The sequence below is a fragment of the Doryrhamphus excisus genome, chromosome 21, assembly GCF_030265055.1.
Source record: "Doryrhamphus excisus isolate RoL2022-K1 chromosome 21, RoL_Dexc_1.0, whole genome shotgun sequence".
Lineage (NCBI taxonomy): Eukaryota > Metazoa > Chordata > Actinopteri > Syngnathiformes > Syngnathidae > Doryrhamphus > Doryrhamphus excisus.
The window spans coordinates 500,911-516,994 of NC_080486.1; the positions used below are offsets into that span (position 1 = coordinate 500,911).

Here is a 16,084-nt window from a genome sequence, read left to right on the forward strand (position 1 = left end):
CCGATGATGCTTAGGCGGCCATAGAGTAACATAGTAACATGCCGATGATGTTTAGGCGGCCATAGAGTAACATAGTAACATGCCGATGATGTTTAGGCGGCCATAGAGTAACATAGTAACATGCCGATGATGTTTAGGCGGCCATAGAGTAACATAGTAACATGCCGATGATGTTTAGGCGGCCATAGAGTAACATATAGTAACAAGCCGATGATGTTTAGGCGGGCATAGAGTAACATAGTAACATGCTGATGATGTTTAGGCGGCCATAGAGTAACATATAGTAACATGCCGATGATGTTTAGGCGGCCATAGAGTAACATAGTAACATGCCGATGATGTTTAGGCGGCCATAGAGTAACATAGTAACATGCCGATGATGTTTAGGCGGCCATAGAGTAACATAGTAACATGCCGATGATGTTTAGGCGGCCATAGAGTAACATAGTAACATGCCGATGATGCTTAGGCGGCCATAGAGTAACATAGTAACATGCCGATGATGTTTAGGCGGCCGTATAGTAACATAGTAACATGCCGATGACGTTTAGGCGGCCGTATAGTAACATAGTAACATGCCGATGATGTTTAGGCGGCCGTATAGTAACATAGTAACATGCCGATGATGTTTAGGCGGCCGTATAGTAACATAGTAACATGCCGATGATGCTTAGGCGGCCATATAGTAACATAGTAACATGCCGATGATGTTTAGGCGGCCATATAGTAACATCCCATAATCAGCACGTGAGGCGGTTTGCTCATAGGAGACTACGGATGACACTTTACACGTGTCGGGGGGGCACACGATGGACTCCCACGCTCATTAACACTCCAACATGCCCCCGCCCTCTCCAGTGTTTGAGGTCTGTGACCTCATCATGGTAGACCCGTTCCAATGACTTTGCATCGTGTGCTTGAATTATTTACAGACTCTGTCTAGTTGGAGTATTGATATTAGTATCTGCCCCCCCCCACGCCATGATGTCAGCTTTAATAATAAATGACTGGGGCACTAGAAGGACTCAAGCATGGGCGGGCGGGGGGGGGGCATGGTGGAGGGCTGGCATGGAAACATGATCGGCCTGTTAGACCGAAACCAGGCGCGTACCAAACGCTACAAAAACCATTCCAGCCCCAAAGGTGATTTTTGAACGTACGTCCAGTACCTTAGACAGTTCCTCCCGCATCCTGCCATGTTTCCTCATGCGTCCGAGCTGTTGGATCACGTGATCTTCTGATTGGATGTGTCCCAGCTGCAGGGGGGGGGGGGGCTCACAGCCGCCGTGGCTGCAGGGCTCGGAGGGGTGGGGGCGAGTGGGGGGGGGGCAGTGACCTGTGAAAACCTCCACCCTCCGACTGCTCCCTCTAATTCAATAAAGCCATCGAGTCAGCAAGAAGCCAGCGTATGCGACCATCCATGTCATGGTGGCCCCCACACGTGCGGCAAGACGCAACCCCCATTCGCCACTTGACTTCCACTTGAGTAACGCCATCCCTCACCGCGTCACGCCTGATAGAATGTCCCATAATCCACCTGGAAGACATTCAGACACACTGGCAGACGCTAGATGTGGATGAGAGACACACAAGCACCAGACTTGATTGCTGAAACAGGCAATTTGATCTCGGAATCATCCCTCACGGACCTTCTGGACAGCAGCGATCACGTTAACCGAGGAACGCACCACGGCGTCCACCACTGAAGGCCTCCGCCCCTCAAGTCATCCACCTACCGTTCCACCTGGTAACCAAGACTCTTGGACCTGCGGGACTTTTAGGGATGCAGGAGGACGTTTCAGGAGGATGATGATGGTGATGATGATGCTTCTTGCCTCTCCTGATTCCCACTTGTCATCTCCCACGTAAGAGGCAAAATGGCAGCCAGAGAGAATTATGTTTTCGTCTGGGGATGGGGGGGGCAGTGTTGACAAAAGGAGGCGTGTGTGTGTGCGTGTGTGTGTGTGTGTGTGTGTGTGCGCGTGCAGGGAGCAAGGACGGAGGAGGTATCTAATTACCTTCATCTCCCCTCTGCCTCTTATGGTTGTCTCCTCCTCATATCAGTCCTTGGCAGCTCCAAATCAAATTTGTCCTGAGAGGGGATGAATGGTGGGGGGTCCGGGGGGGGGATACTGGATCATATGAAGGAAGTTGAGCATGCTTTTCTCCCTTTGTGAGACCAGTAGGTCAGTGACGATGACAGGTCAGATGCAATCTGTGTGTGTGTGTGTGTGTGTGTGTGTGTGTGTAAGACAGGAGAAGCCCATCACGGAGATAAACAGGGTCTAGCATCAGTGGGGCCCCCAGGCCGTAGCAAACGTCCACTTCCTGTCTGCTCTTCATGTCCACTCGGAATTGATTCCTCTGCTGTGCAAGCCGACTCATCAATATGATCTTTTTGGGCTGGAGATTCCTGCCTTGATGGGCGTCGCTGGGCAGTAAAAGTCTTCCTGTCTGTGGACCGACGCCCCAACTGAGAGGCTCGGTTAAAAACAAACAATGAAGGATGCTAACGCTGCCCGTCACGGTAAATAAAACGATAAATAAAAATGAATTCCGTTTTGCCGGCTTTGATATATTGATCCGTGTTTTCCTTGTCTCTTTGGATGACATGAGGGTTCTCATGGGCATCCGACCCACGCCTGGGCGTGTTGGTTCTATAGCGGAATGAACCCTCCTGTCAGTCATTAGTGGGCTAAGTTTACAGAGTGCACTTTTCCTTGAACGCTTGCTTCATTCCTCACACACACACACACACACACACACACACACACACACACACACTTCCCTACCATGATGTGATCATGTCATTGAATTCATCAACACACCTTTGTGTTATTTACAGTTAGGCAACAGCGGGGGGGAACGTCAGCGGTTAGTCCGTGTGTGTGTGTGTGTGTGTGTGTGTGTGTGTGATAGCTGCTTGCTTTTTAAATACACACATGCTCTGTTTGAGATGATTTAGTGCGTACTTTCATAGGAAGTGAAGAAAGGCCCCATTAGCTCCGTTTGACTTTGCAAAGCATGACAAAGAGAATGATTCATAACCTGCTTTAAGCGTGTGTGTGCGTGTGTGTGTGTGTGCGTGTGCATGTGTGTGTGTGCGTGTGTGTGTCAAGTTAAGCAGCCTATAGGAGGAGGGAGCCCCCTTGGGAGGTCTTTTATTCCAAGCTAAATGAATTCCTACATCAAGCAGGGTTTCAAAAGCCATCCCAGAGGCCTGCTTAAGAAAATATCACTGCCCCGTATTGCCGATCCTGGGAGTTCTCAATTCTGGGAATGCCCCCCCCCCCACCCCCGTCTCCCTCTCCTGTTGTTATTCCAGAGAGCCTAAATGTGCTTTTTTAGCGGCTTATTAGTATTGCTATGCTGTAATTGCGTCAGTGAGGCTGAGCAGAGGTTGACGTGTTGCTATGCCGCCATCGTTCCTTTTAGGATGGAAGAATAACAAATGGCCGCTTTCTCTTCCCGAGGCTCACGTTTGACTCATTCGTGTGTTCTGTCCATCTTCTTCACGCATCAAATGTGGATGTCAGAACGTTCTGCTTCACGTAGACTTCCCATGATGCCGCTCTGCTCGCGGCAGCTGCGTCACGCCTGTTGGAAGCCTCGGAGGAAATGGCGGACTCTGGCCTGAAACATGACTTGATGCTGGAATGGGGCGGCGGAGGGCGGAGCCAGCATCTGCTTTAGGAATGGCGCTCCAGCAGATGCGTCAGTGTGAAACTGTGAAAGCGATTAGGCTGCTGAAGTCCACAAAAGATCTTTGTGCTCCTCCTTGGTGTGAACCTCGTGCTGCTGATCCTTTCCTCCACCAGCGACCCAGACCTAAAAGCTGCTGCTTCTTCCAGGGAATATTTATTTTTACGGCTTGCTTTTTTCTTTTGCTGCGTCTCAGATGAAACACTGAAAGATTTCCCACCAGAAGCTCCTTTTTATGGAAACTCTCAAAGATCCGAGGTGGCGTTGCTCCCCATGAAAGAAGTGCAAGTACAGAAGAAGAACATTTTGCAGCCGTATCAAAGAAGAAACTTTTCATTTTTGGTTTCTAGCAAAGCTTCTTGCTACTGCTGTGAAATTAAAGGAGTACAAACACTCTTCTACGTACACCAAAGGCCTTCCCCTCACATGGATAACATGGCCCCAATAAAAGGCCTCTTTCCAGTTTCAAGTTGATGCAACTAAAATGGTTTGCCATCATAAGCTAGCACGCTTGGCTGCTAAAGCAGAAGCTAAACGAGCGCCGCGTGCCAAACGACGTGACGGGTAAATCAAACGGCTTGTGGCAGAGTGGCGGCTAGAAATAGTCATTAGAGCGCCCCATTGTCGGGGTGCCAGCTCCGGGACGGCGCCCTGAGTGGCATTCATCAACATCTATTGTCCGTTCTTCCTCGCTGGAGGTAATTGAGTGGCGAGTGATGTCGGGTGATCAGCGTACCTTGGCAGATATGAGCTGGAGATTGATTGGCTGAATGGACGCGTGGCCGGCTCCATTGTTGTTTCCAGAAACGCTCCGATGACGCTGGACAAGGAAGGGTGATCAGAGGGGGTGGACCGGAATGATGATGACTGCGGCACCTTCAAGCAGGGTGGTCTGCTTCTGAGGTTATTGTATTGAAATGATGATGATGATGATGATGATAAGCATTGTTGAGGTGAAAGACCAGACACGCCCGACCGGAGCAGGCAGCAGCCCAAACGCAGCCCAAGATGGATCCCAGATTCTGGTCTTGGTGTCCACAGCCTCGCGAGCGTCACCATGGAGGACCGTGTGGGTCCCTGGAGATCAGCATTCCGATCCTTGATGGACGTGGTACAGCATACAGAACCCTTAAGGTCTGCTTGCCAACGTATTTCTAGAACAAGGACCTGGATGTCAGCCTGTGATTGGCCCAGCAACTGTTTGGGGTGGAAGTACTTTGGGCTGGTCTTCCATCGACTGTAGGAGCATTGAGGGTTGCTATGATATGCTGTGATTTATTAACCAGGGTTATTATGTATTGTTGTATTCTTCTATGTACACGGCAGGTGTCAAACTGGAGGCCCGCGTGCCAGAATTGGCCTGCCGTATCATGTCTTACGGCCCCAGAAAGCTTGGAAATAATGCACATCATCAATTGGGACACTTTTTGAAAAGCGTTTTATTAGTTATTAGTTTTATTAGTTAATCTATTATTAGTTTGTTCAACTGTTTTTATGTTTAAAATATAATGTTTTGATATCACAAGGCCATGCTACGTGAATATGCTCACCCTCCAAGTACCGTAAGACCATGTGACCCAGGGGTTTGGCACTTAGCAGGCCCTAGGATGGTATCACTTGGTATCACTTGGTATCACTTTGAGTAAAGCATACTTGTTGGCAAGTTGTGTAAGTGTACTTTCAACATCTTCCTTTGTTTTCAGCCTGTAATCAGATTGGCTTGTAATGAGGCTGTAAGGGGGGGGCACAATTATGTGTACAAAATGAGCTCAGCTCCTCTGTTGAGAGCGTTTATATAAAAAAAGGTGGCTGGAGGAGATGCAGCTTGGAAATGGCCCAGATTGCTCCCCGCGGGGCGGTAAGGCCGGTAACGCCGCTCGCTGCTGATGGCGCCGTGTGATTGCAAACGGCGTGGGGGTTTGTGTCGCTCGTGTCAATCTAGAAACAATAATGGACTGGCAAAGCCGACCCCCCCATACATGGCCCACTCTCGGCACTCGCACCGTGGGAAGTCTTTCCGAGCCACAGCCAATGCAGCAGCACTCGTGCACAACCATGAACGCCCCACACCACTTTGTTACATTTCTTAGATTATTATTATATCTTTGTACACTAGTTTTATGAACTGAATTTTCAAACGTGTCTTTTGTTTATGATTTTCTTCAGTAAAATCTTTGACTTAATTTGATTTAAAAAAAAAAATGTAAACACAAATTGAGTGTGAAAATAACGAATCTTTGCTAATGAAACAAATGAAGCTCCATGTAACGTTTACATTGCTAAGTAAATCTAAGTGATCATTTAGCCAACCATCCTGCCCAGTCGATACGTACATTCCACTTCACATCACCCCCCCCCCCCCACACCCCCCACGGACTCACCAGGCTTTTCCCCTTCTATAACCTATGCCAGTTTCCAAGACAACCGCTCCATCGGCCTCGCCTGGCTTTGCTTCCTGGAAGATGCTGGAAATAGGTGTGTGTGTGCGTGTGTGTGTGTGTGTGTGTGTGCGTGTGTGTGTGTGTGTGTGTGCGCGTGTGCGTGTGTGTGTGTGTGTGTGTGTGTGTGTGTCTGCGTGTGTGTGTGTGTGTTCAAGTGTTTCTGCTCTCATTTGTATTAATCATACAAAAGCACAGACAGAAAAACGTGTTCAAGTTGAGCCTGTAAAAATGTGACTACTACTACTGCTCAACTTGTAGTAATAAGGTGGTATTTTTCCACCTTGTATGGAATACAAATACATTTACTGCATCCTGTTTTGGGAGTTGAATTCCATTTTAACGTAATTTGCTGCTGCTGAGAGAAAAGCAGCAGTTAAAAATATTCAACGTTTTGTACAATTTTGGATTTTCTGAGATGGAGATGGGGGGCTCTGCTGCCTCCTTGTGGCTCCTTTTGGCCATGACGTGATGTAAGCCAATAATGGATGTGATATCTTGGAGTTTGAGGTGAATTAAAGTAAATAGATGTCACATCCTCACCTTCACCTGCAGGTGACTTCTTCCAGCGTGCCAACGCCGCGCTAAGCTCAGCAGGAATACACCAAAAATGCATACATCATCAGTATCGGTGATGACAGTCCTGTATGAAGAGTATCAGATTTGATATTTTACACTAAAAGGACTCCAAGGTTTTGCTAACTTCCCTTCATCTTGCTGGATTCTGTCTGTTGTATAAATAAAGACACGCTAGCTGTGCCAAATAAGACTCGGAGCATGTGCCCGACTACAGTGCACCTTGCTGGGCCACTCCTCCTGATAGCAGTCATGTCATGACGTTAGCAGGTACACTTGCTCACATCCTCATCTCATACAGTCCCTCTTACCTCCAGCTTTGTATTGAAGTAATTATAATGTAAATATAATATAATATAATATATTATGGCATCATATTGGTCTGTTATTGACATTGGTTTGAAATGTTTTTTGTGAAAGGATGCCTATTATTTCTGCATTCATCATCTTCAGGATGTGTAAAGTTCATTGTGAAGAGTATCCAAGTACTTTGCATTAGTATATTAGTATATTAGTATGCAGCTTCAGCACCCCCACCCTCCATTAGAGCTACCCCCCACCCCCCCACACCCTGCCGCATTAGCAAATATTTGAGTCTCCAGTTAAATCCTTCATTAGAGCGATGGATGCTGCCGTTAAGTTCCTGGATTTAGAAGTCCTGCTATGCTTTCCTCTGGTGGACATCCACCCCGATGCACCCCGATCCACCCGATCCCCCCACGTTGGCTAAATATGACCTTCCTTCATGGAGGATGATGACACGTAAAGCTGTCGGGGAGATTGATCGTCGGTACGGATTCTTTCCATCAGTTTGTTGTAGTCAAAGTGCAAACTATTCCGAAGCTCGGCTAATGGCGTCTGAAAGGGCGCCCAAACATCAAATCCACAATGCTTGGAGCAGGAGAACCCCAGCATGGCGTGGCGTTTATGTCACCCGGCTAATTAGGCAGAGCCAGGCATCCTGGATGCATAGCTAATGAGAACCTCCATCTCTGCCGGCATCTCCCGCCACGTCTAACGCTCACATAAATTCTCATTTATAGGTCATCATCTGCCATTTATGTACACGGCCGCCCAATTACAGACCCCGGCCCCCGCGCTGATTCCTCCCTTGGGGACGGGGGGCTCTGGCAATCCTGGTCCAGAGTCCTGTTAGTGGCAAACGCTGGCCTGGTGTCCCAGACAACCCTTGAGAACTTTTCCCAACTTGGCCCATAAATCTGGTAGCCGCTAATGATTCCATTCCAGGTTGTTTCCAGTCTTTCTGTCCGTTAATGAAGAGGAACTGACGGACGCGGCATTGAACGCAGTCGAGCTGAGAAGTAGCCAGGCTACGAGTACCAGGAGGCTGCTTCTCATCTTCTTCTCTTGCCATTTTTGCCAGATCGGTTATGAATAGCCGCAGGTTTAATAAAGCCGCTGGGCCGAATTAGACTTGGAAATGGAGCATAAAGCTGGACGGTCTGACTTTAATTAGAAGAAAGGATGTGAATTACCAATGAATGGAGACATTTAACTCCGGCCCCATGGGCTCCCCCAAAGGCCAAGCAAACACCTTCTTCTGGTGTCTTTGTGGAGGCCACATGACATCCTGGCATCCTGGAGTTTGGACGCCGCATTTTACCTTTCTTGCAGACCTTTCTCCAAACTTCTAATCATCAGTGAAGATCAGCTTCACAGTTGATGAAGGTCTCGCATCTCAACATTTTCTAATTGCTCTCAAAAGTCCGTTAGTGAGCACATCTCCTAATCATCTACCTCACTTATTAGACGCCATTGCTACTGCGTAGGCGTGCCCCAAGCTGGCCACAATAAAAGACCAGAGTGGTCATGCTCCTAGGATGGACATAAGGACGCATGGCTGGATGGCGATGGTCCAGTTTGATGTTGCTGAAGATGTCAGCCCAGCGGGAGAGAACTTGTACTGGTCTTAAAGTTAAAAAGCTCCGTCAGCTACGTGCTAACTTCGTGCTAACTATGTGCTAACTACGTGTTGTGGTTCTCTTCTACATTTGTAAGAACAACAGAGCGTTTATTCCAGGTCTCTTCCCCAACTTGTTGTTCTTTGAAGGAGCAAAGGGCCTTGCTGTGCCATCAGTCAGATGTTGACTGATGAAGGGTTGGATAAATGAAACGACCTTGAAGTAAAAGTACTTGATCAAATCCAAGTAATATTCACGGCTAACTTTGAGACGGTCAAGAGTTTCCTAACTCTGTTATTAGCTGACAAATCAACGCTGGAGTTGTTTGTTTCCCTGGTAGCACTTTGCTAGCCGGCTATTTATGCGTTGCACGGAAGTCATTGAGGTTTTTGATGTGGGGGGGGGGGGGCGCTGCATTATGCTCCTGTTGACATGCACGGTGCGCATGATACCAACGTCTCCGATGGATAGTGGGGGCCTCTGAATAATACATTTTAAGTAATGAGCTCCCCAAATGGATCGCGGGACAGTCAGTTAGTCCGTGCATAAAGCAATCAATTATTGGATCAATAGCCCTCATTAGGCCATCATATAGTTAAACTGGATGCATGGGGCTCTGGATGGAATGAATTATTGACGATGCACAAAAAGAAAAGGAGACGGCTGGTCCAGTTCACCGTCACCATGGATTCTAGTTGGATGGGCGGGAATAAAATGTTCTTCCTTGCCACATTCCCAACTTCCGTAACCACACACGGTAGCGGTCTTGGCTTCGGACTACAGCACATGAACATTTATGGAACCAAAGTAGCCTACTCCTCCACTGGACTCGTCGATAGGTGTGCTTGTCGCAGCCTCATTTCCTGTATTCCTTCTTACTTCCAGGGGTGCAGCAACTAAGCTTGCATAGAAATAACTTTTACATCTATTTTTTAATTGGTCCAAGACTAACGTGGTCCAGGTCCAGTATTTCCAAAACGCCCTGTCAGACCTCATCATAGGTCAAAGTTTAGTCATGAAGTCTGTGATTCATGCCGAATACAAACCTGCCCAAGGGTGCCCCCCTGGGGGCCAAACCCAAACCGCTGGCGCCAGGCCCACGTAGCTGTGGTGCTAATAGGACGCAGCCAGTGGACATCAGAGTCCAGAGTCACCTTCTGTGACCCCCCCCCCGGGACCCTTTAAAGGAAGGAAAAACAGGTCTTGTCAGAAACGGTGACATCACTCATTCATTGGATATCTGCAAAGAGTCCGCCGCCCAATCGTTACCCTGACATAGCAGTCGTCACAAGTCCCCGCTTGTCCTCCATCCACTTCCTGCCGTGCTTCCTCTCTAATTGCCAGCAGCTACTAGGAATTGGACCTGAGTGCTTGTTGAGGTGTTAATTGCTTTGAAGGAATGCTAGCAGCTCGGCGCTGCAAGGGTGCTGTCCTGGCCTGGGGAACTTCTTCTGGCTTCTGTTGTCCATCAGGTGGCCCTGGAGAAACGCGTGAAAAGACCTGTAAGCTATTCACTAGATATGCAAAGATATGCAGTATTGTGGTGGCTAGTCAGTAATAACACAACACACTGACCATTACCTGAACACTCCCATTGCGTGTGGAAGTGGTACTTTTTTGGCTTCAGTTTAGAAGATGTAAATTAGAGTTAGCTTGCTAGCTAATAGCCATCTGCCAATGGTGTGATGAGTCATCATGTAAAGGCGACTATAGGGGTGCTATGTCATGTGTACAGGTCTGTAATGTTAATAATTGTCTCGAAAATCCTAAACAGGTTTTCTAAGGTGGCCTGGGAACGCCTTGGTGTCCTCCCTGTGGAGCTGAAGGAGGTGGCCGGGGACGGGAAGTCTGGGCTTCCCTACCGAGACCGCTGCCCCCACCACCCGGACCCGAACAAGCGGAGGAGAATGGAATGCTCTATGAAAATATTGCATCACATTGAAGTCATGTGTCGGTCTGGACCCAATGAACCGCTTGAATGGAGGAAAACATCTGATCAATGAAAGTCGTGAGCTTGTCGGAATATTTCATCTCCAAGTATGGATCAGTATTCCTTCACTCGCTGTTTGAAGTACCCTTGAAGACAAAGTTTGGCCTTCAAAAGCCCAGGATAAGCACTTTGCTTTAATGGCTTCAACGTATTTGGACAGGTTCTCCACACTCTTAGTGTCAGGACTCGAGCTTTTGAACGACTGTCAAGGAGTTGGTAGCAGCTGTTTTTCATGGGGAGAAATCTGCTGATTCCGGCCCTTTAAAGCTGCGGCTTACACATCTTCTGAAGAGGGAGATTATGCTCCTTGGGAGGGTTTTTACATCGCAAGTCAAGGCTCGTCACGAGCCAAGGCCTGTTTTCTACGCAGATCAGCTGTCCACCTGCTGGAGGAGCCGCCATTTGGCTTTCACTGGAGGCTGGGCTCTCCAAAGGAACCTTGGAGACCAGCTTAGAGGATTTGCATGTGTGTTACAGTGGAGGGGATCTCCAGCTGGTCTCGGTATGGCGGGCCAGCAGAGCAGCGCCCCGTGTTGCATACAGATGGATGATGAAAGAACCTTTCTTCTCTTCCAAGCTCTTTGCCACATCCATCACGTACGAGCTGCGAACAAACTGTTGATCTGTGGAAATCAGCTGCTCTGGATGCTCTGGATGTCTACCAAGCCGACCTCCTGTCACGTCACATCATGAAGGTCACAAGCGGTTCCCACCCCGGCCTACCAGGAGGTATTTGGTAGGGCCGTTGGTGGTTCCAAGGTTTCAGATGAAAGAACCCGAAGTCGAGGGTTGTTCTACTCGCCTGCTTCAATGATGGCAGGTGATTATCGCTGCAGACCAACATCGTTTATTGCTTGACATGAAGATGAGCGGATGTTCGCAAATGGGAAAATGGCCAAGTGGCGGGAAAAGTAGCACTCTGTGGAAAGTTGCGATGGAGTGTAGAAGAAGAGGGCGAGCAGGAGGAGGTTTGCATGGTTGAGTGTGGATTCCCGGCTTGTAGACGCTGGAGAAGTGCAGATCCTCTCCAGCTCCTTGACAGCCTGATCCACGGGCTGATTTGCATGCACGCCGCCATTTGCGAGGCGGCGCTGAGCTGCCGAGCCATCTTGTGAAGTGCAGATCTCTATTTTACCTCCGCATCTATCTCTCCTTATCTCCCCGTCATCCTGTGGCTAAACTCTCTTTGGTGTTTCGCTTAATCCTCCGAGTTTTCAGCGGAAACACTTTGGAGAACTTTCTGCATGCGCTCAACTCTGGCGAAGTTTCGTGTTGTTTATGAAAGTGAATTTTGCCTCCAGGCTGCTCTTCCGACTGTTTGTTGAAACTCGGGTCAAAGCGTCTTTGACGTTGATGATCTGAGATGACCTTGCAGACACTTTGATGCGCTCACTTCACTTCCTGCTCGTGCTGTCCTTTGATGGCTGCTCTTGACAGACATGCAAAAACATGCCCGTCAAGTACGCTGGCAAAGTATCACAACACCGTCGCTTCGAAGTCGACGCGGAGTGAAGGGGCGGGGCTTCAGCCGAGCCCGAGGACGCAATCAAGTAGACGTTTTCATCGGAGGACGTTGCTCTAACTGGCAGAGGGAGGAGAAGTAAAGTCGCCGTGGGATGGTCTCCAACATCAGCTGACCCCCGCGTGGCCGTGGTGCTACCTCATGGAAGCCGGACCAAAAGGCTCTTTCACACTTTGTGTACTTTTGGAAGGCCTTAATGGATGGCTGTGATTGGCTGTTGAGTTTCTCGACGTTGTTGTTGTGTTCTTTCAGCTGTTCCAGCTGATAAGAATCCAATATTTCCTCTTTGCTGCCGTTCTGTTGTAGGAAACACTTTTATCACTTGTTTGACGCTGACGACTGTGAGAAATATGGAGGCAGACATGACTTCTTCCCCGGCGCAGATTTATTTGTTTTTGCTGAGGTCAGAGCGGCCATTCGTGTCCGCTTGGAAAAACAGTTGGACTGAGCGAATACCTCAACGCCAGCAATAACACCCCACCAATTAGTCTCTCTCTGCATATCTGACGGCCACAGCGTTTCCTTTCACGTGTAAATATTGTTGCTCCTTCTGGAGGAGTCCCAGTCTTGGGAAACCAGCAATGTCAGCCTCCTTCTCTCAAGGTCACGGACTCAAACCAACCACTCTCCTTGCCACCCGCCGACTATCTCCACTGGCGTGACATCTTCATCTATCACGGCCTTGATAAGGGGTATCTTTAATTACACCCTGGTCCCCATCAGTGGGTCTACCCCCCCCCAACAGACTCCCATCCATCGCTCCCAGAAAAGGCTATAGCATGTCACAGTCCCCGCGCTCGCGACTCAGTAAGTCGATCCAACAGGAAATCAATAGCGGAGTCTAATGCTGAATAATTGAGGTTACGGGAGTTCAGGAGCACTCCCCAGACTGACACCCCCCCCCCCCCCCCCCCCCCATCATGTGGCCTTCTGTAATGTACAGGGTGGGGCACACCGTCCCCCCCCACATCCCCTCTCTTCATGGGAGCGGATATGTCAATTACAGAAGACATAGTAGTCATGCAGCAATGGGTTGGCGTCTAGCTAATAACTCCATTGACACGATAGTGGGTGTCCATCTTTGTCTGGCCCCGACTGTGTCCGGGGACGTGGGACAACAATTGGTATTCACATCACCTCCTGTGGTGGTGTGTTCACCGGGGGGGGGGCGACCTGCCTTCTAAACACACGTTGAAATGACACGCAGCCCTCAGTCATGGCTGCATGGAAGCTGGAGCCTATCCCAAGAACCCTAAAGCGATCAGAGACCCACAACTACTGATGCTCACGTTCCCCCTGGGGGGTCCTCAATTCAGTTACAGGCCCGTCCTTTCTGACCTTGAAGAAGCCAAAAACAGGGTTGTAGTCTCCTGCGTTCCTTCCAAGGAGAAGGTGGAATCAGTCAGGATTCAGTCATTGATCTACCAATGCCAAGAATCAACATCCAGTGTAGGTTTTACTTTCACTTTGGTGAAAGTGCAGTGGTTGCCCTCATTGCATCATGTGCCTGCAGCCCTGAGCATGTCACCATCATGACGCGTGCGTGTGCGTGTGTTTCCCCTGACATAGCGTGTCGACCCAGCCACAGTATTTCCCCGTAAGGACAGACCCCCTCCCTGCCTTTTGTCTCCTCTGCCTCCAGGCTGGAAGCACTCAGACCTGCAGATGGCAGATACTGCTGTCCCCACCGGCGGGCGGCGTGCACGTGGGTCCGAGAGCGTGTGTGTGCGGGGCGGATGCTCTGCGCCACTTGGCTGGCACGCCTTGCCGGTGGATGTATCGGTGGTTTCTCCAAGTGGCGTGTACACAGCGATCGGCTCTGCACGGTGTATCAGCGGATAGCAGATTTGAACCTTTGATGGGCTCGCAGAACGACTCACGTCAGACTTTGAAATGAGTCATTAGCTGCCTAGCTGACTTGCTTACTGGCTGGCGGTCTGGGGGGGCGAGGGGAAGGGCTTGTGGAAGATGTCTAACGTTCCATATTGAAATGAAACATCTCATAACCGTTTACCTTCACCAAGACATCCCAACGTTTTCTAAGTATGCTTGCCCAAAGACACACGAGGATTCAACCCCTGCAGCCGTCATCCTACGTTTCTCAGGCTGGGTGGGAGTGGGGGGGGGGTTAGCATCCAAGCTAACGGTATTTGATATGCACGTGAAGGCAGGCCAGAGTGCCTGACACTTCTACTCTAAATATTTGATGGTCTTAATGAGCAGGAAAAGTACAGGACTAAGCACTTTGCTTCTTTTCTCCAATTGGAATAAAAGACGTAAGGAAGGGATGAAATATTAATATTACCCGGCACGGTATGGAGGAGGTGAGGCCGTGTCCACTGATGTTGCTGGAGGTCATGACAACTTGGAGGTATGGATGGATGGACGCATGGATGGATGTTGCAGGTGAGATGGTCAATCATGGCCTTCACACCTTGTTTTCTCTGCTGGAGTTCTCTTCCGTCTATGTTAGTATTACTGCAGTAGACGTCATACTGGTGTATTATTGGTCATGTTTTTTTAGTTAGTTTGGGGATTGGTTGGTTTGTTGCTTTACGATTTATTTTCAACACTGAATGCTTGATGTTGGGAAAGGAATAGGAAGCAGCAGAGTATTCCTGCAGAGCGACTTATGTCCTCTTTCTGCCCGAAACAAGCAAAGGTCCTGGCGGACGCGGATTAGCGTCGGAGCACGGCGGCCCAGGTCTTACGTGTCTCGTGGCACGCTAGCCAAGACTCTTGATAACCTCCGTTGTCTTCTTCTTCATGGCGCCGCTTGGTGAGCGCCTTGGACAGCTGTTTTGTAACGCCGCCAATCGGAATGCCCGGCTTCCGTGGCAGATCAGAGCTTTTGGGAGGTGGCGGGCGTCTTAGGAGGAGGAGGAGGAGGGCTGCAGGAAAGACGCGAGGGAGCCAGGGATTGTCAAAGCAGCTCTTGGTCTCCTTCTCAGCTGCTTCCCATCCATCTCGGCGTTGCTGCCAAATGCGGGGAGAAGATTAAAGAGGCCAACATGAAAGGCATCTCTGACATTCGCTTTTTTTCTTTCCGAGGCCCGTCTTGCTTCTCTCGCTCTTCCACACATGAAAAGCTGGGATCTCTAATGCAACCTTTAGGTTCTTCACCCTGGACGTGTCATCATCATCGTCACCTCCCGGCAGTTGGTTGCTGGACGTTGGGTTGGATGGTGACGGACAGGCAGCTGTTGTGACAGGAAGTGGAACCTGGCGAGTCGGAATAGGAAACTTCCAACCTTTCCATCTCGCGTCCTTTAGCCAGATAGTTGCTGCTGTCATGCTGCTCTTGACAATTAGACGCGCTCTTCCCAAACGTGCACCACAAAGCACGTTTGAGTCTGGAAAAACAATAACCCAACGTGTCGTGTGCACAAAGAGGAAGGCGTGAATGAAACGGTCCAATTTCTAAAGCATCTGTGACCGATTCCCACTGAGGGACGTTTGTGTGAAGGCTGTTGTGACGTTGCGGCAGGAAGCTTCGCCATCAACTTTTCCCTGTGGCCAGGAAGGACCTCGTGTCCACGGCTCAGACAGGCAGCGCTGAAAGTAGCTTGAAGACTGAAAGGGCAAGGACCGTCTGGGAAGGGAATTCCTCAGGCCGGAGATAACGGAATAAATCAAACATGAAAGTTGGCGTTATTGCTCACTCGGCTGTAAAAGTGGTGATGTGACCTCATACCACATTTCTGACAAACATCTGCCCTAAAAAGCAACTGCAGCGTCGCTCAGCAGACAAGCTTATTTCTCTACAGCGCCATCTGCTGGATCTGGCGTGTCACTGCAGCTTCCGGCATGAGGACAGCTGAACAGCCATGACCAATGAGCCGCTTTGCATGATGGGAAGAAGTTACAATAGTTTTTATTGATATTGGTTTTTGTCTTGTATATTTCTTATCTACATTTTGAGTGTTACATTGCT

General features: G+C 49.2%; 1 protein-coding gene across 7 annotated transcripts in view; it reads left to right on the plus strand.

The window, feature by feature from the left end:
• LOC131108418 (partitioning defective 3 homolog) overlaps positions 1-16,084 on the plus strand; it is a 192,215-nt gene that overhangs the window by 28,221 nt on the left and 147,910 nt on the right. The gene's annotated exons all lie outside the window — the stretch shown is intronic.